The sequence below is a fragment of the Natator depressus genome, chromosome 1, assembly GCF_965152275.1.
Source record: "Natator depressus isolate rNatDep1 chromosome 1, rNatDep2.hap1, whole genome shotgun sequence".
Classification (NCBI taxonomy): domain Eukaryota; kingdom Metazoa; phylum Chordata; order Testudines; family Cheloniidae; genus Natator; species Natator depressus.
The window spans coordinates 153,094,974-153,122,896 of record NC_134234.1 but is presented as its reverse complement, the minus strand read 5'-3'; the positions used below and the strand labels follow the sequence as shown (position 1 = coordinate 153,122,896).

Below are 27,923 nucleotides of genomic sequence, written 5' to 3'. Positions count from 1 at the left end.
AATTTCAATGTGCAGCAATGTAAAAATACAGCAGAGGCGAATAAAACATGTTTCCATATGTTAGCAATAGTTTTGATCTGAGACTACCCCTTCAAAGAACATAAGGAAATCACAACAAATGAATCATCATAGCACATGTAATGTGCCACAGGACATTTTTAAATGTTTAAGCTGGAAACAAATAATCATTCCTATGTCATTTTTTATTCCAAGAAAAATGCCATTTGCTTTGTAAACATGGAAACAAGATGTATTGGACATTTCACATTAAAATAAAAACCCTCTTAAGCTCCTTTAAAAGCATTGGATTAACTAAGAACAGCTAATAAGTTCACAATGGGAGTACTAATGAATGAGTCAATTTTAATACACTTCACATTTCACTGTAAGAACATAGTTATCATGTTTATTCCAGTCCAAAACTTAATTTCGGTCTCATTTCACATTCCCAACAGGCAGGCTAAAAGCAGACTGGGTTGTCTAGTGATACAGAACTCTGAGGTCAGGTGGACTACAGAAGAGGGGATGGTGAAATGTTTGAGTCCCATGTAGTGTAACACTGACAGACCCTGGGTGGGATCAAACTGGGACTTCTGGAGCTTAGCGCATGAGCCTCTACCACATGAGCTAAAAGCCAACTGCCTTTTAACTAAGGCTATAGAGCAGACTCATCACTCTCTCTTGCTAAGTGGTCTTGGTGCCGCTAGATGGGACACAACACCATACCCAGAAGGTGTGTGGGTTACAGTAGCACTCCCCAATTGGCTAAGATGTAGCACAGCATTACCTACCTTGTGTATTTTCTGCCATTTCAGGACCTGCTGCCATAATGCACATGGACAGGACAGAGACATCTGCATTGGAAATAAGTGTGCTAATGGTTTTCAGGTTGGGAAAAAAAATCTCCTGGGTTTAGTGTGGTTTGTCTTCTAATATTTGAACTCTTGGATTTGGCAATCCTGTCACCTGCTAACTGGGGAAATCCCCTATGTGATGCCTCATTGCTCAGGCACATTCCCAGCTAGCCTCTCAGCAAGTCTACACAGCCATGTAATGCTCCCTGACAGGCAGTCCTGCACCATGAAACCTTGGCATCCTCTCTCGGTCCCTGCCAGCTGGGTATTAAACACACTTCTTTGACCCCTCAAAAGAGGGAACAGCATTATAATTGTAGTTCAACTGGCCAGCTAAACCCCAACATTTAGTTCTAAACTAATGGAATTCCACTGTGGGGCAATGACAGACACTGCCAACAGGGGTCCAGTCTCCATGGTCTTGCATAAGCTTTGGATTTGGTAGCACTTAACATCCACTTTGCACAGGTGTAAATGGCTGCACAAGGTGCAAGGCCAAGGAAATATTTCAGGCTTTTAAAATCATTTGTACTCTATCCTGCCCTGTGTGGACGCTAATGGCATTCTTCTGCCCCAGAGCCAGGGCGAATCTTGCCCACCGCCCTCTTTTTTGTGTTCCGGCTGGTCACTGGTGCAGCCCCCTTTCCAGAAATGCAAAAACCTTGGCACACCTTCCCTCAGACACATCCTGTCCCCCCCTGTCCTGTCCTCTCTCTTCTAAGGCCTTGTCCAAAGACCACTGAGATCAATGAGAGCCTTTCCATTGACTTAAATGGGCTTTGGACCAATCTCCTAGTCTTCTGCCATGCTCCAGTCCTGCCCTAGCCCAAAAGCAACTGCTTATGTTCTTGGTCTCTCTCAGACTAGTGATATTTATTTGATTTTCTCTATGTGAGTGTCTGTCTCTCTCATGATATCCTTGGGAGTTTGGGTTGGTTTTTTTTTTAAATCAATGTGGAGTGGGGTTCCTGAGTGCGGCGAGTGTACAGCAACCAGAGTGTCCAGGCTGAATGGCTTAATCTGTACCTGTTAGCTTACTCATGCCCCTGACAGGCACCTGCCTGCTTTCATGGAGGCCTCTGAGTGCTTTTGAAAATCTGGACTGAGTGACCAGCACCTTAACCATAGCCAGGACCTACCCTGATGGGCATGGCTAACAACCTGTTCTGAAAATCCCCTGTGCACCTAATCATGTGCTAATTCCCAGCTGGAATCTTGTACCACTTGTCCCTGTGCAAGGTTTTAAAAATTCTGGCAATAATGCTCCCACTGAAGTCAACAGGTAAGAACTCCCACTGACATTCATGAGAGCAGAAATGGATACAAAACTATCTACACCAAAAATTGTTAATCCATTTCCTTAATGACAACATGGCCTCTTTCAATAAGCCAGTACATGAGTTTGGAAGGAAATATAACTTTATGTGAAAGTATTAACAAACTATGTTGGGGCAAAGGGAAATATTAGAGAAGTTAAAACTTCAAATCAAGGTAATTTTTCATATGTAACCTACAAAAAATGATGAATTTTCTTCTGACTTTGAAGAAACAATCTTCTTGGCCTTCAAAGTAAATATGGCAATTTTTCAGGCCAAACCGCTTTTCCAGCTATTGGTTTTCCAGGTAACATTTTTTTTGGGGGGAAGGGGGACCCAAACAGAGATTTGTAAGAGAAGTTAGTTGCAACTTTCACTATGGAGAGGCTACTACCTCTTCATGGTTCAAAGAATAAGTTTCTTTCAGTGCTGCTAACAGCACCAGGTCCACCAAGCTGTAAAGAATCAGGAAAGCAAATAACGTAAGCTAAAATAGTTTCAAGATTGCTGTGGTGGCTGACATTACCCTAACAGTGCTTTTCAACCTTCTTTCATTTGCAGCCCCCTAAAATATTTCAAATGGAAGTGTGGACCCCTTTGGAAATCTTAGACATAGTCTGCGGATCCCCAGGGGTCTGCAGACCATAAGTTGAAAACCACTGACCTAAGATTATTGGAGTGCAGGAGAATTAGGAAACCATCCCGTGTAAAATAAAAACACTTCAGGCTGTTGTCAGCCAATAAGGTTGACTGTTGCTGACTCTTTGCACCTATTGGAGTAACACAGCATTTTATTTTTACTAATACTAGACAATATAAGTTATAGTTATTGTCAAGGTTCCTTCCCGACTCTGAACTCTAGGATACAGATGTGGGGACCTGCATGAAAACCCCCTAAGCTTATTTTTACCAGCTTAGCTTAAAACTTCCCCAAGGTACAAACTATTTTACCTTTTGCCCTTGAACTTTATTGCTGCCACCACCAAGTGTCTAACAGATATATAACAGGGAAAGAACCCGCTTGGAAACGTCTTTCCCCCCCAAAATCCTCCCCAAACCCTACACCCCCTTTCCTGGGTAAGGCTTGATAAAAATCCTCACCAATTTGCATAGGTGAACACAGACCCAAACCCTTGGACCTTAAGAACAATGAAAAAAGCAATCAGGTTCTTAGAAGAAGAATTTTAATAGAAGAAAAAGTAAAAGAATCACCTCTGTAAAATCAGGATGGTAAATACCTTACAGAGTAATCAGATTCAAAACATAGAGAATCCCTCTAGGCAAAACCTTAAGTTACAAAAAGACACAAAAACAGGAATATACATTCCATTCAGCACAGCTTATTTTATCAGCCATTTAAACAAAACAGAATCTAACGCATATCTAGCTAGATTACTTACTAAGTTCTAAGACTCCATTACTGCTCTGTTCCTGCAAAAGCCTCACACAGACCGATAGAACCTTTGTTTCTCCCCCTCCTCCAGCTTTGAAAGTATCTTGTCTCCTCATTGGTCATTTTGGTCAGGTGCCAGCGAGGTTATCCTAGCTTCTTAACCCTTTACAGGTGAAAGGGTTTTTCCTCTGGCCAGGAGAGATTTTAAAGGTGTTTACCCTTCCCTTTATATTTATGACAGTTATATAGCCCCTTTCATCCTGAAGAACACCACTGTGCTTGAAAAACTGATAATGTATGAGACACTGTCAGATGTACAGGGTCCTATAGTAAGTGGCGTTGGTGAGTGGCCCTTCCCCCGCCCCCCCATTCATAAATTGAAGTCCGTGGGCTACCTGTGGCATTAGATACTACTCAGTATGAGTGAGGGTGACAGAATCAGGCCTTATAATTCGTTATTTAGGTCTAAATCGTGGCTTGGCTACAAGTCCCATGTACAGGGCAGTGCCGAGCTGTGCTGCCCCAAGAGCAGACCAGGAACCAGATTCTCTCCCTGAGTTACAGTCTGCCTCCCAGTTCCCCCTTGCACTAATAGGGAGGTGCCCTATCCCAGCCTTATACCTGGTGTACCATATGTTCCTGGTGCATCAGCACTGCTGTGCTGGTCAGATCATTGGAAGACTCCACTCCTTCCCTGTCCCACTCTCCCACCCACTCTCCACCCACATGAGCAGGGATAAGGGTGTAGTGGAGGCTGCTCTCCTCTCTATGCAGCTAACTGTGGCATACATCGTTGGTGCAGGGGAATAAAAGGGGGGACCTTACATTCCCTTGTTCCCCTGTGCAGACACGAAGAATAGGTCACCATCTGCCCTTTGTTAGACTCCACAGGCTCCAGTCAGGATCAGTAACCCATTTTGTTAGATGCAGTGCAAAAACATAAGAAAAATTGGTGCCTGCTGTGGATAACTTGGAATCCACTAGTACAGAACACTATACCCACTCTTCAGAAATGCACACACTTTACATCTTAAAATGTCTGGAGGACATGACAGATCAGCTTATTTTACATTCAGGATTGTTATGCAAGATGAACAGTTAATCAGACTATATGCAATGTGCCAGAGTATTGTGCATTATCAGAGTATTGTGCATTGCAGAGCACTTCCTTACAACTCATGGACAGGGTATTGTGATGAAGGCCCAAAGTACTTCACTTCAATGGGAGTATTCAGAGGCTTAAATTTACATATCATAGAATCATAGAATAGAATCATAAAATATCAGGGTTGGAAGGGACCCCAGGAGGTCATCTAGTCCAACCCCCTGCTCAAAGCAGGACCAATCCCCAATCAAATCATCCCAGCCAGGGCTTTGTCAAGCCTGACCTTAAAAACTTCCAAGGAAGGAGATTCTACCACCTCCCTGGGTAATGCATTCCAGTGTTTCACCACCCTCCTAGTGAAAAAGTTTTTCCTAATATCCAACCTAAACCTCCCCCACTGCAACTTGAGACCATTACTCCTTGTCCTGTCCTCTTCTACCACTGAGAATAGTCTAGAACCATCCTCTCTGGAACCACCTCTCAGGTAGTTGAAAGCAGCTATCAAATCCCCCCTCATTCTTCTCTTCCGTAGACTAAACATTCCCAGTTCCCTCAGCCTCTCCTCATAAGTCATCTGTTCCAGACCCCTAATAATTTTTGTTGCCCTTCGCTGGACTCTCTCCAATTTATCCACATCCTTCTTGTAGTGTGGGGCCCAAAACTGGACACAGTACTCCAGATGAGACCTCACCAATGTCGAATAGAGGGGAACGATCACGTCCCTCGATCTGCTCTCTATGCCCCTACTTATACATCCCAAAATGCCATTGGCCTTCTTGGCAACAAGGGCACACTGCTGACTCATATCCAGCTTCTCGTCCACTGTAACCCCTAGGTCCTTTTCCGCAGAACTGCTGCCTAGCCATTCGGTCCCTAGTCTGTAGCGGTGCATTGGGTTCTTCCGTCCTAAGTGCAGGACCCTGCACTTATCCTTATTGAACCTCATCATGTTTCTTTTGGCCCAATCCTCCAATTTGTCTAGGTCCCTCTGTATCCTATCCCTGCCCTCCAGCGTATCTACCACTCCTCCCAGTTTAGTATCATCCACAAATTTGCTGAGAGTGCAATCCACACCATCCTCCAGACCATTTATGAAGATATTGAACAAAACTGGCCCCAGGACCGACCCCTGGGGCACTCCACTTGACACCGGCTGCCAACTAGACATGGAGCCATTGATCACTACCCGTTGAGCCCGACAATCTAGCCAACTTTCTACCCACCTTATAGTGCATTCATCCAGCCCATACTTCTTTAACTTGCTGACAAGAATACTGTGGGAGACCGTGTCAAAAGCTTTGCTAAAGTCAAGAAACAATACATCCACTGCTTTCCCTTCATCCACAGAATCAGTTTTCAAAGATAATGGCCAATGGCTCTGCAATCACATCTGCCAATTCCTTTAGCACTCTCGGATGCAACTCGTCCGGCCCCATGGACTTGTGCACGTCCAGCTTTTCTAAATAGTCCCTAACCACCTCTTTCTCCACTGAGGGCTGGCCATCTACTCCCCATGTTGTGATGCCCAGCGCAGCAGTCTGGGAGCTGACCTTGTTCGTGAAGACAGAGGCAAAAAAAGCATTGAGCACATTAGCTTTTTCCACATCCTCTGTCACTAGGTTGCCTCCCTCATTCAGTAAGGGGCCCACACTTTCCTTGGCTTTCTTCTTGTTGCCAACATACCTGAAGAAACCCTTCTTGTTACTCTTGACATCTCTTGCTAGCTGCAGCTCCAGGTGCGATTTGGCCCTCCTGATTTCATTCCTACATGCCCGAGCAATATTTTTATACTCATCCGTGGTCATATGTCCAACCTTCCACTTCTTGTAAGCTTCTTTTTTATGTTTAAGATCCGCTAGGATTTCACCGTTAAGCCAAGCTGGTCGCCTGCCATATTTACTATTCTTTCGACTCATCGGGATGGTTTGTCCCTGTAACCTCAACAGGGATTCCTTGAAATACAGCCAGCTCTCCTGGACTCCTTTCCCCTTCATGTTAGTCCCCCAGGGGATCCTACCCATCCGTTCCCTGAGGGAGTCGAAGTCTGCTTTCCTGAAGTCCAGGGTCCGTATCCTGGTGCGAACCTTTCTTCCCTGCGTCAGGATCCTGAACTCGACCAACTCATGGTCACTGCCCCCCAGATTCCCATCCACTTTTGCTTCCCCCACTAATTCTTCCCGGTTTGTGAGCAGCAGGTCAAGAAAAGCTCCCCCCCAGTTGGCTCCTCTAGCACTTGCACCAGGAAATTGTCCCCTACGCTTTCCAAAAACTTCCTGGATTGTCTATGCACCGCTGTATTGCTTTCCCAGCAGATATCAGGAAAATTAAAGTCACCCATGAGAACCAGGGCGTGCGATCTAGTAGCTTCTGCGAGTTGCTGGAAGAAAGCCTCATCCACCTCATCCCCCTGGTCCGGTGGTCTATAGCAGACTCCCACCACTACATCACTCTTGTTGCTCACACTTCTAAACCTAATCCATAGACACTCAGGTTTTTCTGCAGTTTCGTACTGAATGTGCTGAAGTGCTTTCCTGGATCCAGGTTTTAGTGTTCAACGACCCTCTTGCATGAAATACTCTATCCTAACCTAGAGCAGAAACAACAGAAATACTTGTGGCCATCTTAAGTTGTTCCACATTATTTGTCATGGTTGAGCCATAAGTATCTTTTAACTTCCTGAAGCCTTGAACACTATTTCATAAAAAAACTTAAACTATCCTCCCAAGTGTGGGGACTGGTGTGTCCCCTTAGTTCTCCAACCTGGAGTGCTTTTTACAGTGTGTGACAGGGTTGGGGAAAACCCTGTCCAGTGCAGGGCGAGTGCGTCCCGTCGCACTCTTAACCCCAGTCTATATACTTGCCCTTCTTAGCAGGGGAGTGCGGCCCTGTCAAGGTTCCTTCCCCATTCTGAACTCAAGGGTACAGATGTCAGGAAAGACCCCCTAAGCTTATTCTTACCAGCTTAGGTTAAAAACTTCCTCAAGGTACAAACTTTGCCTTGTCCTTGAACCCTATGTTGCCACCACCAAGCGTGTTAAACAAAGAACAGGGAAAGAGCCCACTTGGAGACGTCTTCCCCCCAAAATATCCCCCCAAGCCCTACCCCCTCTTCTCTGGGGAAGCCTTGATAAAATCCTCACCAATTTGCATAGGTGAACACAGACCCAAACCCTTGGACCTTAAGAACAATGAAAAAACAATCAGGATCTTAAAAGAAGAATTTTAATAGAAGAAAAAGTAAAAGAATCACCTCCGTAAAATCAGGATGGTAAATACCTGACAGGGTAATCAGATTCAAAACCTAGAGAATCCCTCTAGGCAAAACCTTAAGTTACAAAAAGACACAAAAACAGGAATATACATTCCATTCAGCACAACCTATTTTACCAGCCATTTAACAAAAGAAAATCTAACGCATTTCTAGCTCGATTGCTTACTAACTTTTTACAGGAGTTCTGAAGAGCATTCCTGATCTGTTCCCGGCAAAAGCATCACACAGAAAGACAGACCCTTTGTTCCCCACCCCCCTCCAGCTTTGAAAGTATCTTGTCTCCTCATTGGTCATTTTGGTCAGGTGCCAGCGAGGTTATCTTAGCTTCTTAACCCTTTACAGGTGAAGGGGTTTTGCCTCTGGCCAGGAGGGATTTTATAGTTCTGTATACAGAAAGGTAGTTACCCTTCTCTTTGTATTTATGACAGGCCCAATAGGCAGAGTCAATAAATTGGCCCCAGTCGGCAGTAAGTCCCAGCAGCTACAGTCAGTAACTTCGCCCTAATGAGACAGGGCAATGCAGCCCAATGGCCAAAGTCAATATGTTTGCCCCTCTTAGCGGGGCAGTAAGGCGCAGTAACCACAATCAGTACATTCGCCCCAGGAAGACAGGGCAGTAAGGCCTAGCAGTCAGAGTCTATGGATTCACCCTTCTCTGCAGGGCGGTGAGGCTTAGTGGCCAAAGTCAGTCAGGAAGGAGGCCACCACACACAAGAAGAGGGGTAGTGGCCCTGGTAGAGGGGTCCAGGCACTCCCTCTCCACTGGACTCCAGCCCAGGGCCCTGGTAGTGGCAAGGGCGCATGCCACTGAGTCAATGGGGGTGGGGTTTCTGACCGAAACACACTGACTCAAAACTCCAGTTCACTAATCGGGCCTGCATCTAATTCCCCTGGGCTGCTTCCTACCGTAGTTCCCATTGCTATGGTCTGGGCATCTCTGCTGTCTCCGGGTTCCCTGGTTTGCACTGTCCCCAGCAACTCCTGACACAGCAGGGTCTCTGTAGGTACCTTAGCGTCTGCCTGAGTTACAGTGTCTCCGGCCTCCACGACCTCGGGTTTCAGCTGATCCTTGGCTGGAGCCAGCAGAGCACATCCTTCCTCCTTGGCGGTCAGCCCCAACTGACCTGAGCTGCTCCCTTTTATACCAGTGCACCTGGAGCATGCCCAGTAGAGCAAAGGGGGCATGGTTTCCTCAACCCACAATGTAGGGGTTAACCCTTCCCTGTCCAGTGCAGGGCGAGTGCGCCCCATCACACACTGCTTTGCTGGTGAACAGCAAACCCTTCCAGGCTCTGCTCACACACAGCCCCTACCATGTAAAGTCACTCCCAGCTGAATATATGAATGCTATGCATAGCCATCCAGGAATTACACACAGGGGATACTTGCATATCCCCAGACTTGCATCCCTGAAATGTTCATCTTGTACTGTCCAGTGCACTGCTGAACAATGCAAGATCATAGATAGTCCATCATTTCAACAAAGGAAATAATTGTATGCACCAGCCTTGTTGTCTCAAGTGGAGGTTTCCCGAACACTTCAATCCAAACACACTGATTTAGATAAAACAATGACACAAGTTTATTAACTAGAGAAAGACAGATTTTAAGTGATTATAAGTAGTAAGGCATAAAAGTCAGAATTGGTTGCAAAAGAAATAAAAGGATAAACATGCAAGCTAATTCCTAAACTTTATCAGGCTAATAGGCTTAAAAGTAAAAGGTTTGTCTCACCATGAGCTGCAATATACTTCACAGGCTGTGTCCCTTTCCAGTCCGTGACCTCTCCTTCCTTTGTTCTGTTCTTTGAGAGCTGTTGCTGTCATAAGCAGAGAGATAGAAGGAATAGAGAGGGGTCCTCTGGAGGTCACTGTCATTTATTTTTACACCCGCCACCTCTCTTTTTGGATTACCTCCCCTCACCCTGCTGCAGTATAAACAGTCCCCTGTGTATGTGAGATTCACACCATATCTAGGAGGAAATGTAAATTTTTTGTTTATACCTCCCCATTGCTGAAGAATATCCAATTATCTAGGTAATAGTCCCTGATGGTTTATTTGGTTATGCTGATACCTCAGTGAGTATTTATCTCTGAAAAACTAGTTTATGGGTGTTATCCAGAACTACAATATGTTTCACTAACAATCATATAACAAAATCTCATATTTTTACATGCAGTGATGTGACACACATTTTAATAGGACAATGATGTTCAGAACATTATGAGTTTTCAAATGATACCTCACAAGGCATGCTTTGTACAAAACATATCATAACCATATAAAAGTGGTGAACATGGGGTACAGAGTGTCACGGTAATAAAGAAGGCAAATTCCCAGATAAAAAGGCATTATTACTTTGACTCCTACAGACTGCAACAACTGTTTATTGTGCTGAGTAGGGCTAGTGGAAAGGAATTGAGAGGCCCTGAGTGGTTTTATGTTGGTTTTAGCATCACACAGTTTTGTTCCTAGAAATTCTTGTTACAGTGAATGGCTTTATACTCTCACCTCTTCAAGAAATTGTGCAGGTTAGCCAGCCACTCATTCAAGAGCCTTTCTCTGCCTGTTAAAATGTGAACACATTGGGAGTATTAGATGTGCTATTATTTCTGGAGTTATAAAAGTGTGCTAGCTAAAAGACAGTATTACTGTACATTACCCTGAATTGGAACAAAAGTGTTCCAAGAGAGACATTGCCTCAAACAACAACAACTGCTACCTCTTTCTTGTTTGTTTTTGTGGCTTATGCAAACCTTAGCAGAGTACAGAATGGCTCTCCCAAAAGGCCTTCACTGACTTCAAGCTGAATTCAAATAATCTACTGCCCAGAGTTGTTCTACTTCCAAATGAAGATGAGGGCTCATCAAATCTTAAGGCATGGTTCTTTAATGCCTTTTAAAAAAACACAGTTTATCATTCATCCAAAAAAGCTCACACCTGTCTAATAGCTACTTCAAAATCGCCAATAACTGGCACTGTGTCAAATAGCAAACTTTGTGATAGCCCAAAGCCAAGACAGTTGCAGTCCATGCTTTTCCACGTATCATGTTGGATGCACAGTCTGCAGCAAATACAACTTAGTTTTGACAAAGAATCCATAACTCTCCACTACTTTAAACAAGTGAGCAGATGCTCTACCGTGCTTTCAAGTTGGTGCACTTGCTAGTACAGCACATAGGAAAATATTCATGAAAAGCTTAACATCAGTTTTTGCTTTGGCACAGACAGCTAGCAGAGAAATTTTCTGCTCTTACTGCTAGATTCATTACTATGGACACTGATCTTATAATCAGTTTAGAAATTTGGAGTTATGAGAGTGATGTCAATTAATTTATCCCACAGCATGCTGCCAATCAAGGAAGAGGTAATAAGTTTGCATGGGGAAAGCCTGAAGAAACTGCCTTAGCTGCTAATGTTGGGGAGAAGGCCCTCCTGCTGGGAATTGTAAAAGAACAAGGATAAAAGAGGGAGAGTAAAATCCTGGCCCCATTGAAGTCAATGGCAAAATTCCCATTGACTTCAATAGGGCCAGGAACCTCACTCAGAATCTTTGGCTGGCCCTTCCCCATACAGTAGCACAGAACGACTCTGGTCACTGATTAGGAAAGGCCTTTGTTAAGCACTGAAACCAAGGACCAGGAAGGTTCAGTCCTGAAGATAAGCCAAAAAGGGAAATTGTTTGTATTTATGGAGCCAGCCAAAACCAGAGCCCAGATTTACTTATTTTCTCTGATGGACATGGAACTATAGTGTTTATTCCCCTAAGTAAGGGGCTATATTGTTTAATACTGATGGAAAACGGACTGACTAAAGCATATTTTCTGAAACAGAAAAGTTGTTTGTTTATTTTAAATTCTAAACCTGGGAAAATATGTTGGGACCAGTTTGGGAAGGGACTGGTGTATGACACTGTGAGAACAGAAAGTAGCGTTGCCCTGGCCCTTCCTGGAAGTTCTGCTCATGTCACAACTTAGTGAGTCTGACACATTGGTACTCTATATTCTAAAATTTGAACACAAAGTGTCCTAATTGCCAAGTTCCATTCCCACATGACTGAAATGTTCCTTGATTAAGACCAATGCAAATTCAGAATATGATCTCCCAAACCCTTCATGGCAGTAGACCACCATTCTCAAGAGGGAAATTATTGACTCAGACTATTTTTCATGGTCATCTTTTTTTTGGATTGTTCTAATATTTTACAATAGTCTGAAAGTCACAGAGCAGCAATGCATAAATTCATTTTTGGAAGGGCTGGGGAGGGGGAATATGAGATCAGCTCTCTACATAAATAATTACAGGGCAGTTAAGCACTAGCACAAACTTATCTATGCTAAGTACTTAGATGGCCCCTATCACTGTCGTATCTGACTGCCTTACAATCTTTAATGTATTTATTCTCACTACGCCCCTGTGAGGTAGGGAAGTGCTGTTGTCCCCATTCTGCAGATGGCAAACTGAGGCACAGAGAGACTAAGTGTCTTGCTTAAGGTCACACAGAAAGTCTGTGGCAGAGCAGTGAATTGAACCCAAGCCTTGAACCCTAACCATGTGACTAAACCATCCTTCCTCTTTAACCTTAGTAGAATCTGAAGGGAAAAAAATCTAGTATCTCTCTAATAATAATTAATCTATTAATATATAATCTCTGCTTCTGAAAGAGTTTTGATATGACACTATCATGTCTCCTCCCAGACTTCTCTTCTCTAAATGAAACATGCCCAGTTCTTTCAACCTTTCCTTATAGGTCATGTTTTCTAAACGTTTCATCATTTTTGTTCTCCTCTGGACTTTCTCCAATTTCTTCACATCTTTCTTAAAGTGCTGTTTCAAAGAGGTTTAAACCAATCCATAACAATATTCAGTGCTTCATAGGGTAACCAATTTAAGGCCCAATTCTGCCACCATTACTCACGTTATGCATTCCTCACTCTGCACACAGTTCCATCAATTTCAATGGGTCTGTTACATTTATAGAGTAAATTGCTACTCTGTGTCAATGAGGGTGTCAAAGTCTGGCCCTTAGCAGCTATCTCCTGCCCACCTCCAGTACAAAAGCAACAGTCTCTAAAGATATTTTCATGAACGCTCACCAAGTACACATCAGTATCCATGGGCTGTTTGCTTGGTCACTGATACATTGCTGAGAGAGCAGTTCCTTCCGTTTCAATAATCATGGAGAAGGTAACCATTTCCCAGCCAACACTATTCTGTTTTGTCTAGATTCCTGTACTGTGCCTATCTCCATGCTATCGCAAAAAAGCACTGGTATTTGACTTGATCCTTTTCTTTTAACCAAATTCTGCAATATAGATGGTTTATCAGGCTGAGAGCCAAAGGCCTATTCCAATTCCCAGTGAAGTCAATGGAAAGACCCAAGTGGGCCGCAAATAAGTTTTGTTACGCTGAGTTAAGTCCACTTCAAACCTCGCTAGCTGCATAATCCATAAACACTAAATGTACAGTACAAAGCATGGTGTTGATCTTGCAACCAAGTACACACATTAAGAACTTTACTGAAGGGAGTAGTGCCATTTATCTCAATGGGACTACTCACCTGAGTTAGTTACTCATATACACAAGTGTTTGCAGGCTCCAGCCCCACCTTGATCCTGCAAACTCTGCTAGTCCATTCTTAATCATTCCATCATTGGATGAAAAGGCAATTCCATGATATTTGTACGTGTGCTGACTTGTAAATGAAAGTGTGTATTTTGCTTAGTCCCAGACACTTGACAGGATGCAGAGAACTTATGAGTGCATACTTTTCTTTGTGCATCAGGACATTTAGAGGTGGAATCAAGACATTTTTTAAAAACAGATTTTAATGTTGGAAATAATTGGACTGAGCTGAACAGATTTTTGGCATTGCTTGCAGCCCAGCCATTGTTCAGCCTCTGTACTTGGATGAGCAGTTCAGACTCCTTTGGAGGCAACCTTACTTGAATGCTTAAAAAAATAAAAACACTTCCCCATAAGGCCACACTAACATATGGTTTCCTTAATGACAGCACAAACAAATCATCCTCTCATCTTAAACAGATTTAGGAAGAAGACATGAACAAACAATATACTTCTACAAATTATTAGGTGGTAGTGATAAATCAAAAGAGAAAAAATAAAACAAAACAACCCAACAATCGTACAAGCTGCACTGAACACATTAAAATGTATAAAATAAAACTAATCTGCTGTATGCTGACAAATCTGGATATTACTGAAGATTATAAAGCATAGCTTGTGGGCGTTCCTTGTAGTGAAGCAGTGTTTCAAAAGACTCAAGATACCGATACCCAACGTAATGATCTTTGGCTCTAGTTTCCCACTAATTTACCTTTGAACAGCCGCCTTTGGTGTTACTGGATATAATGAAAGCCTTCCTCTGTAGCATGGGGCACGGGTCACTTGCTGGAGGATTCTCTGCTCCTTGAAGTCTTTAAACTACGATTTGAGGACTTCAATAGCACAGATATAGGTGTGAGGTTTTTTGCAGGAGTGGTGGGTGAAATTCTGGGGCCTGCGTTGTGCAGGAGGTCAGACTAGATGATCATAATGGTCCCTTCTGACCTAAATATCTATGAATCTAGTTGGGCCGTGTCTACACTAGGGAATATTTCCCAATATTCTCTCTGAGCTACTACTGGTTCAGCTGAATTGGTGGAAGTACCTGTGGAATCCCGAGTGTAGACAAGGCTCCAGACCGCTATTTTTATCATGTCAATTAAAACGGTTTAGTGCCACCAAGACTTTTCTACACAATAGCATCCACCAACACCAACACCGGTACAGCTGAATCAGTGGAAGCAGTATCTTTTGGTAAGATTCCCTGGTGTGGACAAGACCAGTGTGCTGAAAGTAGCACAGAGAGACTAAGGGTATGCCTGTACAGCAACTAGACAACTGCGGCTGGCCCTTGCCAGCTGACTAGGGCTTTGTGGGGCTGTTTCATTGCTGTGTAGGACTTCGGGGCTTGGGCTGGAGCCTGGGGTCTAGGACCCTGCAGGGTGGGAGGGTCCCAGAGGTTTGAAAGGAAGCTGTTTTCTGACTATCAGAGTGAACACAGTGGTGTCCTAGGTGGGATTTCTACAAATAGCATGTCTGTGTGCAGTTCTGGGGTTATTTTTTGCTATCTCTGTGGCAGGGAAAACAGGTCTTGTGTACATTCTGTGAGTCAAAAGAGACTAGAAGAAACTATGCTGGGCCTATGTGACTAATTTCTCTTCCACCTGGAAGATGACCCACTGCAAAGCCCCAAAATCTGCTGGCCTGCTCTGAGTAACTTGAAACCACAAAGTGGTTGAAACACTGGTGGCTGTCCAGACCCCTGTATACACTACTGCTTCCAGCACTGCAATAGCCAGGGGAGATGAACTGGTGACAGCAAGGGTGGAAAAGCCCAGTGTAGATACAGACAGTGACTTGCTCATGGTCACGCAGTGAGTCAGTGACAGTCAGGAAAACAAACAGTCCCTTGTTCTTATCACTGGTCATGCTACCTCCTGCTTTTATTGAACTGAACTTTTCTGTTGGTAAAAATTTTAAACTTTACATTTCTTCCAAAGTGGCTTGAGAAAAAGAAGAATAGCCTCTCTCTCTGGCTTTTGGATGACAACCTGGTGTCCAGTCACGTTTACGCATGCAAACCTCTCACTGATTTCAGTACTCCAGTGAGGATACATACATCAGGCTCTTGAAAACGTAGTGAGAAGAGTTGAAGATTATTAATTTTGAGACTACAGTTGGCTGAAAAGTTCCCACTGAAGCAAAGTTTTGATGAAAAACAAAAGAAAAAAACATTTTCTGTTTCTCACCAGCTTTATTTAACCCTCAACCCCCCTCAAAAAAAAAAAAGTCAAAATGTGGTTTTTAATCAAAACGCTAAGAACATTTCATACAAAAATTAAAATCCGGAAAATTTATACATGCTCTACTTGAGACCATAAAGCTACAATACAATATACCTAATTATTAATCAGCTTTTAAAGCAAGATAAACTGATTGCTCACAGATCAGATTCTTCTGGGAATATATTGTGAATTAAATCTGTCTTTTGAAGAACTTACTTTATATTATAGTCATATTAAATATTGCTGCTTCGAAGTTAGATAAGCGTCTGGTTATTAAAGCACTCTTGCCCTGTAACAATGTGCAAGAAAATGGATTTCTGATTTGCTAAATGTCTCTGAAGCTACAGGGGGGCCTTAATCTCTGCAAGAACTTTGCCCTCAAAGAACAGATCCAATTCCACTAATCCAAGGACTGTTTTGGTATGTAAGTCTTTTGGACAGAGAAATGTTATTTTGAAATCTGCATATGGAAAGGAGAGACAACTACAGGGAATGGGGCTGTTGGCAGCAGTCCTAAATCCCGACAGTCTCAGGGTTGACTGTGTTGGCCATGTGTATGTTTTCAGATCCCTGGAGGAAGTGTGTGGAGCTTTATTTCAGCCAGTATAAAGGGAGCTACAGAAGAAGCTTTTCAGGAACTTTCCCATAAGATAGAGATGACCTGAGAACAGCCAGGTGCTGCAGTGAATTTTCACGATGACTAAGTATTTGTAGCCATTGAAGGTTTTCCCTTTGCCAACTATGACTCAGATGAACAATTTCCCCTTTATATGCTGTTTAACAGTAGTGTGTTACTGATTAGAATTCTGCATTGTTTTTCTTTTCTTATGAGAAACTGAAATAACCTTATTATGAAGAATCCCTTTATTATACTGTAGTTCTTTAACATCTCTCTGGTCCAGGGTATCAGGAATAAAAATGAGTGTCTGAGAGTGTAGAAAACTATAAGATATTGGCTCTTTGCTTCTCAAAGGGGCTTCTGGAGAACCTTCTCCTTATTTCCTGTGGACTGATTTAAATCTGCCCTACCAATTTGTTACATTATTACTGTTGTTTAAAAAGTTATTAAAACTGTTCTTTTTTTCGATGAATAGTTTGAGTGCACTTATACTACATAAACTTAATGAGAACATCTGTTAACTGTATAAATAGCATGTGTGATTGATTTATGATCATTGCTTCTCTACATAAGTAACTATCTACATTCTGTTTACAAGCGAGAGTGAGAGCGAGAGCGGTCTCCTCTTATACCCATGACTCTAGTACCTGAAAATTTCAGGGTCAGAGATAGCTCCTGCATACTTAAAGGCCAAACATACCAAGGGAATAGGATATTTGAGCTTCAGAGATAAAATTAAAGAGGACTGTAGTGCGGTGACGATTCACTGGTGTGGCGCCTCCTGCTGGTCATCTTGGGAATTAGCTCGATTCCAGCCCGGAGCGCCGTCTGTGGGCAGTCTCTTGCCTGCCTCAGACCCCGTGTCCCTCCGGCACCCCAGTGCCCCTTTGCCTCAGGGTTGTGCCCCAGCAGTACCCCCACAGTCTGGGTCTCCCCTCCCAGGGGAACCCCCAACCCTCTAAACCCACCTTGCCTCAGATGCTACTGCCAGTCATCATCTAGCCCCCGCTCACTGGGGCAGACTGCAGTCTGTACTGGTCACTCATCATTGGCAAGGGGTTAGGACCTGCTGCCTTTACCTATCCTCAGGCTGCCCCTCTGCAGCCCCAGTACCTTTTGTAGCCTTCAACAAGGCCTGCAGTCTGGGGGTTTACCAGGCTGGAGCTCCCCAGTTTCCTTTGCCCTTCCCCAGCACTGCTCCACTTCAGGTACCTCCCTCTCAAGCAGCTAGCCCTTCCCACTCCAGGGCTAGAGTGAGACTCCCCCAGCTTCTGGCTCACAGCCCTCTTATCAGGGCCAACGGGGCCCTAATTGAGCTGGCCACACCTGTGGTCAGCCACTCCCTCAGTTTCTCTCAATCCCTGTTTGCCAGGAGTGGGGCAGCCGCCCCACTACAAGGATATATACTGCCACAAAAATAATATTGTGTATGTTTCCTCAGGGCTAAGACTTCTCTCAGTGGCCCCTCTGTAATGATGTAGTACATTTACAATTACTTTTTAAGACCTATCCAATCGCCAATTATTAATCCATTTAATGTGTGCCATGTTAATTTTATATTTTTCCATTTTTTAATCAAGATGTCGTGCGATGCCAAGTCAAATGCCTTACCAAAGTCTAACTATATTAAGTCTACACTACTACCTTTATCAAACAAACTTGTTATCTCATCAAAAAGAGCTAAAGTTAGTTTGACAGGATCTATTTTTCATAAATTCATGTTAATTTGCATTAATCACATTATCCTCTTTAATTCTATATGAATCAAGTCCCATCTCAGCCACTCCATTATCTGGCCCAGGATGAATGTCAGGCCTATAATTACCCAGGTCATCTGTTTATCCTTTCTAAAAACTGAAAAAACAAATTGTTACCTGTTTCTTTGCTTTTACATTCTTCAGGGTAAGGACTGTGTCTTCCTCTATGTTTGGAACCCATTTAGAACATGATGAGTGCCAGCACAATCCAGCTAAAATAATAAAAATAAAGCAGACACCAGATCATGGGGGAAAAGATAAAACAAGTTTTATTTTTAAGTCAGACAAAAGCTACAAACTAAGTATGTAGCTGAAACACAAAGCATTACAAAATACATGATTAAAATAAAAGTAAAACCACATTGCACATAGAAGAGAACTCATTTTATTAACCACGAACAAACCTATTTCAACAAGAACACTCACCAACAGCCTCTTGTTTACTTAGATGTTCCCTCACTGTCTGTTTAGACTCTTTGGAGAATGTCCAATGCCTACTCCTTTATTTGTGTACAAAATCTCAGGAAGATTCAAATTGAGCTCAACACTCCAACTTTTACTAAGCTATTCAGTTGTCCAAGAGAGTCAGAGAACTCGAGCAACTTTTCAGTCTGCTTCCAGCCCCGAATTATGGTGCAGTGATAGATTTCACTTTCATCTCCAACTGTTACCCCAGAGCTATATATATTCCCAACTTCTTCAAACTTGCACTCCAACACACTTCTTAATAATGACCTCAGCAGTGTTAAGCCAAAATAATTTCCCAGATGCATGGAGCATGTGACAGTCAGGCATGCAAATCTGTTGATATAAAAGCACGAGGTCATTGTTAAAGTTTTGTATTAGAGTGCAAATTTGACAAAGATGGGGTATATTGCATTTGTATATCAATGGAGATGGAAGTAAAAGCTATCACTGCACCATAATCATCTTCCTGTTTACCCTTTGGATTGCATTATCAAGAGTGATGGAGGCAGCATGAAGGTGGAAAGGAATGCACAAGTCTTTCCCTTCACTTATTTCTCTGCTTTTAAGGTTTTGGGTGGATGAGGTGTGTCCTGCAATAACACTACTGCCCGTAAAAGTAGCTTTGAAACTTGTAAGCAGTTAATGCCTAGATAAATGATGCATGGATGTGATGGGGTGTACAAACCCCACACAAGTCAAGAAAGGGTTAATGGGCTGCTGGGGAGCCCAATCAGCCATGTCCCATGGCACCTGCAGCAGATGTCAGACTTTGAGGGAGGAGCTAAAGAGGGAGAGTTGCTGGCTGGCTGGGAAGGAGAGCAGACCCTCAGCTCTGACTCTGGGAGGCAGGCTGTAATACTTTGGTCTAATTCTGGTTGTTGGTGTGATGGACAATGTGTTTGTGACAAACTCCATTTAAGAAGCAAACCTCTGCCTTCTACACTAGCTTCAGATTCTGAACTGATTGAAGGTGTAGTTGCATGTAGAGAGCTTTGCAGTAGTCTAATCTCAGTGTTAAAAAGGGTGTGAATCATAGCAATTTTTCTGCTTCTGATGGAAATGAATGCAACCCTTTGGCCAGAGAGATTCATAGATTCATATATACTAAGGTCAGAAGGGACCATTATGATCATCTAGTCTGACCTCCTGCACAACACAGGCCACAGAATCTCACCCACCCACTCCTGCAATAAACCTCTCATCTATGTCTGAACTATTGAAGTCCTCAAATCGTGGTTTAAAGACTTCAAGGGGCAGAGAATCCTCCAGCAAGTGACCCGTGCCCCATGCTACAGAGGAAGGCAAAAAACCTCCACGGCCTCTTCCAATCTGCCCTGGAGGAAAATTCCTTCCCGACCCCAAATATGGCGATCAGCTAAACCCTGAGCATATGGGCAAGATTCACCAGCCAGATACCCAGGAAAGAATTTTCTGTAGTAACTCAGATCCCACCCCATCTAACATCACATCACAGGCCATTGGGCCTATTTACCATGAATATTTAAAGATCACTTAATTACCAAAATCATGTTATCCCATCATACCATCTCCTCCATAAACTTATCGAGTTTAAAAGCCAGATAGGTCTTTTGCCCCCACTGCTTCCCTTGGAAGGCTATTCCAAAACTTCACTCCTCTGATGGTTAGAAACCTTCGTCTAATTTCAAGTCTAAACTTCCCAATGACTAGTTTATATCCATTTGTTCTTGTGTCCACATTGGTATTGAGCTTAAATAATTCCTCTCCCTCTCCGGTATTTATCCCTCTAATATATTTATAGAGAGCAATCATATCTCCCCTCACCCTTCTTTTAGTCAGGCTAAACAAGCCAAGCTCCTTGAGTCTCCTTTCATAAGACAGGTTTTCCATTCCTCAGATCATCCTAGTAGCCCTTCTCTGTACCTGTTCCAGTTTGAATTCATCCTTCTTAAACATAGGAGACCAGAACTGCACACAGTATTCCAGGTGAGGTCTCACCAGTGCCTCGTATAATGGTACTAAAACCTCCTTATCTCTACTGGAAATACCTCGCCTGATGCATCCCAAGACCGCATTAGCTTTTTTCACGGCCATATCACATTGGCGGCTCATAGTCATCTTATGATCAACCAATACTCTGAGGTCCTTCTCCTCCTCCGTTACTTCTAATTGATGCGTCCCCAGTTTACAACTAAAATTCTTGTTATTAATCCCTAAATGCATGACCTTACATTTCTCACTATTAAATTTCATCCTATTACTATTACTCCAGTTTACAAGGTCATCCAAATCTTCCTGTATGATTTCCCGGACAGAACACTGCAGCTGCATGCATCTACCACAGTGGTGTTCAACCTTTTTTCATTTACAGACCCCTAAATATTTTCAAATGGAGGTGTGGACCCCTTTGGAGTGGACCCCTACCTTAAACATAGTCTGATGACCCCCAGGGGTCCGCTGACCACAGGTTGAAATCCACTGATCTAACAGCATCCGGGATGTAACAGCATCCTCACATTTTGAACTTGATCAACAAAAAGGGGACACAACTTCTATTAAGGAGAAAATAGGGTAGAGACTATTTATTCTGGCTTCCTTCCCCATCCTACGAGCATCATTTTTGTCTTATCCAGATCAAATTTCAGCCAGGAAGCCCTTATTCATGATCCAATCTCTACCAAACTCACCCGCAGAAGTTGGTCCAATAAAAGATATTACCTCACCCATCTTGTCTCGCTAATATTCTGGTACAGACATAGCTACATGAATGAAACACTGTGTAAGGCATTTGAAAGCATTGGTTGAGACAGATAAAACAGACAGAGTGGGACATCATCAGCATACTAAAAACACCATAGCCCTTGTCTGTTTACCAACTGTCCTAACAGCACCATACACACACACACACACACACACACACACACAGAACAAGAAAGGAAGATAAGATGGAGTCCTGTGAAATCCTACATAAGAGCCTTTGAGACAGAAGAGCAAATACTAACAAAAAACTATCCTCTGGGATCTTTCTCTGAGATAGGAACAAAGCCAATGAAGGGCAGGTACACACACCTACTGCTGCCTGGATTCTCAATGAAGTCAACATCTCTTGATCAATGATATTGAAGGCAGCCAATATACTTAACAATATTAGCACAGACACCTGATCTTTACCCAGGACTAGAAGATCACCTACCAAAGGAACCAAAGTCTTTGTGCTGTACGCAGCTCTGTACCTAGATTGACAAGAATCAAGGAGATCTGAGGCATCTACATCATCTGAGATTTCTTGCCACAATCTTCTGAACCACAAATGGAAGATCAGATACTGCATTATAGTTATCCAGATTGTCAGTGTCAAGTTGTAGTGTATCAAGGTGATCTGCTTCTTTAAGGGCCAGAGGATCTGGGGTCAGCCAGCCTTATTCTGAGGCACAGCTCTGCTGGAGTTTGATAGTTTGCAAGGGGCTGGGTGAATGCCTGATGAATACCTGTTTCTCATAAAGTACGAAAGACCTCAGTTGAGGGACGGTAGCTCCTGTAGCAGGCCTTGGAGTGGGAGGAAGACTCCTAAGCAGATGTCCTGTATGAGGACTAAGGAGAAGCTGCCTAGAGCAGGGACACTGATAAGGAAGCCACTGGGTCAGTATCTGTTGAATTTATGTTGAACTATTTATTTGGGGGCTTTTGCTGGGATTTGCTGGTGCCACCAATAAATAAAGTCTTGAGGAGAAAGGCCTGATCCAGGCTCTGGGTGCGGTGTCCATCCTTCCTGGAGTGGGGAGACAGATCAGTAGCCTACAACTGGCTGCTTAGGAAAAGCCTGCACAGCAGCTTTCTCAAGAGCTGCTGGAACCCGCTGTTCCTTAAGAACACATCAGTTTAAAAACTAATCATAAGGACGGTAAACTCTTTCTTCCAACAACATGCTATGTATTAGAAAACAGCTTTTTCCTAATTTAAAATCTAATTTTTGATTACTGGAGGGCAAATACATTCCAAAAAGTCTCTATGTCTGAATAGAAAAAAAAAAATCAAAAAGGTCCTGGGCTGTCATAAATAAATCCAACCTTTATCAAGGGGAGTTTTATGGGGCTTAGGTTGGAGTATTGATCAGACAAACCAAAAGCTATAAAGTATGTGATGAGTTAGGGGACCCATGACACGTTTTCACTCCTGCTCTTAGGTTCTTATGAACTTAAGAAAAGCTGCAGACATTTTGCTCAGTGTGGCATTCTGGATCCTGATTATCAGGTCTTGTGCACAGAGACATTTCTTACTGAAGTCAGTGTAAATTGCACACATACGTGATGCGATAATGAGACCTCTAAATGCTTACTTCATGGGCTAAAGTATTTCTCACTACATAAAAAACTGACATGAAATACAAAGTTGTTTTTTAATTAAAATTGCTATTTCTGAGAAGTGTCTTGTGTAACTGGCAGCACTGGAGACCAAAGTAGGAGTGTAAAAATAAAAAAAATAAAAAAGTTTCTACTCTTCTTAATATTTAGATCTAATGTTTCCATTTTTTTGTTTAATCAATATTTAAAAGTTATCGTATCTGAACTGTTTTGCTTTCCCAGTGTTTATTTTGCCACAATGCTCCTGATGTTATATTAAAGTCATGCCAACTACTTTCATGTTACCAATACAGAGACCGTCAAAACATGTAATAAAAAAGAAACTTAATGAAAATAATGTCAGGTATATCAAGGGCGTGCCTTAATTTACCAAATCAACACAAAAAGCTCCCTCTTTTGTGGTGCAGGGGGGAGATAGTTAAAGACAGAGTAATAAGCTTTGCCTCTGAATTTCCTTTTTCTGAATGTTTAAAGAATTGCTGCAGTGAATTTTGCAACGGTAGTGTAAGTATACAAGAGTGCAATGTCTGTGCTATGTATGGCAATCATCAACGTTATGTTGACCATTATAAACAGTATTAATTTGTCACTCTCTGATCCATAATGATTCTTAGACCTTATAGGGCACTGTAACAAGGTGCCGGCCAGGAGGTCCTTAGCCAGGCCCCTGTTAGCCCAGCTCCAATTAAGAGGCATCCTAACCATCCCTGCTGGCTGGAGAAGCTAGCTGTCCCCCAGGTTTTTGGTTTACAACTGTCTGTAAATAGAAGGTGGTGAGAGCTGACACTGTTAAAAAAAAAAAAGCACTGGTGATTGCACTTGGAGGAGGTCTCTGACTGATTTGTGCGAGGGCAAGCAAAGGCCGCGTTACAGGCACTTTTCATCTGTAGTTCTCAAAGAACTTTACAAAGACAGATAAATATAGTTGTCACGGTTTTCAGGCTAACTGCATCTCTCTCATCTCCCTGGTCTGACTCAGTGCTGGGCAACCTGTGGCCTGCAGGCTGCATGCAGCCCGTCAGGGTAATCCGCTGGCGGGCCACAAGACGATTTGTTTATATTGACCATCCGCAGGCACAGCCTCCCACAGCTCCCAGTGGCTGCGGTTTGCCGTTCCTGGCCAATGGGAGCTGCGGGAAGCGCTGTGTGCCTGCGGACGGTCAATGTAAACAAACTGTCTTGTGGCCTGCCAGTGGATTACCCTGACGGGATGCATGTGACTCGTGGGCTGCACTACTCTCACTGCACCCCCCAACACCTCTTGGATCCTCTAGGCATCACCTGTCTCAGAGTGGAAGCATGCAACTCTCCTGCTCTCAGATAAGGCCTTGGGCTGCAGTCCTCTGATACAAACCATGATTACCTCAGCAGGCTTGACTTTTGTTCAGTACCTGTACTTTGTTTCCATCGACAGCTATGAGATAGTTTGGTCACTGGTTACCTGCCTTTTAAAAGTAAAGTATTATTTATTTATTTATAACTAAAATATTTCACAGAAAATAGATGTTAAAACAATTAACAGTCCACATGCTTGTCTATCTTTTCCTAATGCTTACCAATCCCTGGATCTGGGGGAAGGCCCACTTCTTTAGACCCCTTCCATAGTATCTGTCTGTATTAACCTGTCTCCCTGATGATAAATGACCCTCCTCCCCCCCTGAAAAGGGCTTTTAAACTATTTTGGGTTCTCCTGATCTCTTCCTCTCCAGCACTGGCAGAAAAGCTGTGTCAATTTGCTCTGGGGCCTGGAAGTAAGCCATCATTTTGGAATTGCCTCCACAGTGTTTGTTCAGAGGTTGCTTATCTACAGTTATTGTGTTGCTTCCTTGCTTGTTTTTCCCACACTCTCTATTAAGCTAGAACAATACATTCATACAGGAGAGTCTTATAACCTAGTATACATTATGGAACCAAGTCACTGAGGTGAAAGTAAAGCTGTTCATAAAATTATTATATCTCAATATTGTTAGATTATTACATAGTAATTCCATGTCCATCATGCTAATTATTCTAATTTTATAGTTAGGAAATTGAGCTATTAAGTAGGGCTGTCAAGCAATTAAAATGAATCACAATTAATCAGGTGATTAAAAAATTAATCGTGATTAATCGCACTGTTAAACAATAACATAATACCATTTATTTAAATATTTTGAATGTTTTCTACAATTTCAAATATATTGATTTCAATTACAACACAGAATACAAAGTGTGCAGTGCTCACTTTATATTTATTTTTGATTACAAGTGTTTGCACTGCAAAAAGACAAAAGAAATAGTATTTTTCAATTCACCTAATACAAGTACTGTAATGCAATCTCTTTATCATGAAAGTTGATATACAGAATTATGTACAAAAATACTGCATTCAAAAATAAAACAATGTAAAATTTTAGAGCTTGCAAGTCCACTCAGTCCTACTTCTTGTTCAGCCAATTGCTCAGACAAACAAGTTTGTTTACATTTGCAGGAGATAATGCTGTCTGCTTCTTGTTTACAATGTCTCCTGAAAGTGAGAACAGATATTCTCATGGCACTGCTGTAGCCGGCACTGCAAGATATTTACACGCTAGATGTGCATGCTTCAACCACCATTCCAAGGTACATGCATCCATGTTGATGACTGTTTCTGCTTGAAAACCATCCAAAGCAGCGTGGACCAATGCATATTCATTTTCATTATCTGAGTCAGATGCCATCAGCAAAAGGTTGATTTTCTTTTTTAGTGGTTCAGGTTTTGTAGTTTCCACATTGGAGTGTTGCTCTTTTAAGACATCTGAAAGCATGAGCCCTTCCTCATCCCTCTCAGATTTTGGAAGGCACTTCAGATTCTTAAATCTTGGGTCGAGTTCTGTAGCTATCTTTACAAATCTCACATTGGTACCTTCTTTGCATTTTGTCAAATCTGCAGTGAAAGTGTTCTTAAAATGAACAACACGTGCTGGGTCATCATCCGAGACTGCCGACTGCCATAACATGAAATATATGGCAGAATGCGGGTAAAAGAGCAGGGGACATACAATTCTCCCCCAAGGAGTTCAGTCACAAATTTAATTAGCGCATTTTTTTTTTAACGAGCATCATCAGCATGTCTTCTGGAATGGTGGCCAAAGCATGAAGGGGCATACGAACGTTTAGCATACCTGGAACTTAAATACCTTGCAATGCTGGCTACAAAAGTGCCACGCAAATGCCTGTTCTCACTTTCTGGTGCCATTATAAATAAGAAGAGGGCAGCATTATCTCCTGTAAATGTAAACAAACTTGTTTGTCTTAGCGATTGGCTGAACAAGAAGTAGGACTGAGTGGACTTGTAGCCTCTGAAGTTTTATATTGTTTTGAGTGCAGTTATGTGACAAAAAAAAAACCTCTACATTTGTAAGTTGCACTTTCAGGACAAAGAGATTGCACTACAGTGCTTGTATGAGGTGAAATGAACTATACTATTTCTTCTTTTTATCATTTTTACAGTGCAAATATTTGTAATCAAAATATACACTTTGATTTTAATTAAAACACAGAATACAAGATATATATGAAAATGTAGAAAAATATCCAAAATATTTAATACATTTCTATTGGTATTTTCTTGTTTAACAGTGTGATTAAAACTGTGGTTAATCGCGATTAACTTTTTTGAGTTAATTGCATGAGTTAACTGCGATTGACAGCCCTACTGTTGAGTGATTAGCCCAAGGTCATATAGTGAGTCAGTCTCAGAGACATGATTAAAACCAGGGCTCCTGCTCTTAGTTCCAACTTTATCCCCTGGGCCACACTGCCTCCAGCATGAATCCTCCAAATCTAGTAACAACAGAAACAGATGAAAAGTTTGATTTTTGTCAAATCAAAGGATTATTTATCAAAACAGCAACTAACACAATTGTTTTGCTTCTGGAGCTGCTAAGATTGTGTCTGCGTCTCTACCTCTTGCATGGACCATGGTGAGCCACTGCACTGTATCATAAAGGCAGTCACCAGCAAATTCATTGTCTGCACTCAAGGGGTATGGGCCTCTATGCCACGGGAGCCCAGACAACTGGGCATGGTACTATCCATAAGTATTGCCAACCTCAAGAGATTAAAAATCGTAAGTCAGATGCTAAAAAATGTTGCCACCCCCCAAAACCATGAGGTTTTTATCAAAAGATATTTTGGTTTGTCTTTTGAGTTTTGAATTTCCCCTGCCCATCCCCATTGTGCAAGTAAGGGTACGATTTAGTGTTCCCCATGCTCCCAAATGTATTGGGGAAAGTGATTTTGGCCCCTGCCACAGGAGCTTCCCCCCACCCAGCCCCATGTCAGTTCAGCCCATCTCCCACACCCCATCAGTCCAACACCACCAACACCCACCCCTTCAATTCAGCCTCACCTCTGTTTCTCCATTCCTATCTCCCAGGTTTGAGGGCTGCAGGAGGATCCCTTTTTCCCAGGCTGGGGTGGACCTCCAGGGGCTGTTCACCCTCCTCTGCCCCTTCCCAGGCTGGGTGCAGCAGAAGAGCTGTCTCATTGCTCATGGGAGGGGAGGGAGCAGAGCTACCCTCACCTACTGTAATCTTTCTGCTCCCTCCTCTCCAGTGAGAATGGCTTGCTTGGCCTTGCAGAGGGGAGGCAGAGCACTCTGCCTGCAGCAGCTCTGATTGGTTGCTCTGCCCCAGGAGGCTGGCAGGTTGGAGAACCAGCCAAGCAGATGGGTTTTCACCCAGGCAGGGCTCAAACTTGCTAAAGGCTGTGCTGGAACTTCTGGCATCTTTGCCCCAGCCAAAATCCTGTCACCTGTGGAAAAAACTGGGAGAGTTGGCAATGCTGCTTTTTTGATTGGGCCTTGGTGCTGCCAGAATCCAACTTTGGAAATTTTATCCTGGGCTCTGGTGATGAGGCAATTTCATCTTAAAAAAAAAAAATTGTACGGTGTAAAGCTTGAAAGCGTGATCACGGTCACCTTAGATC

General features: G+C 42.8%; 1 long non-coding RNA gene across 1 annotated transcript; it reads right to left on the bottom strand.

Moving 5' to 3' along the window:
• Positions 1-9,739: 9,739 nt before the first annotated feature.
• LOC141983317 (uncharacterized) lies at positions 9,740-27,546 on the bottom strand. Its single transcript, XR_012638349.1, has 4 exons — positions 27,346-27,546; positions 18,283-18,377; positions 10,451-10,505; positions 9,740-9,758 (listed from the first exon to the last, which is right to left on the bottom strand). It is a non-coding gene; the product is annotated as an uncharacterized LOC141983317 (long non-coding RNA).
• Between the last annotated feature and the right edge of the window lie 377 nt (positions 27,547-27,923).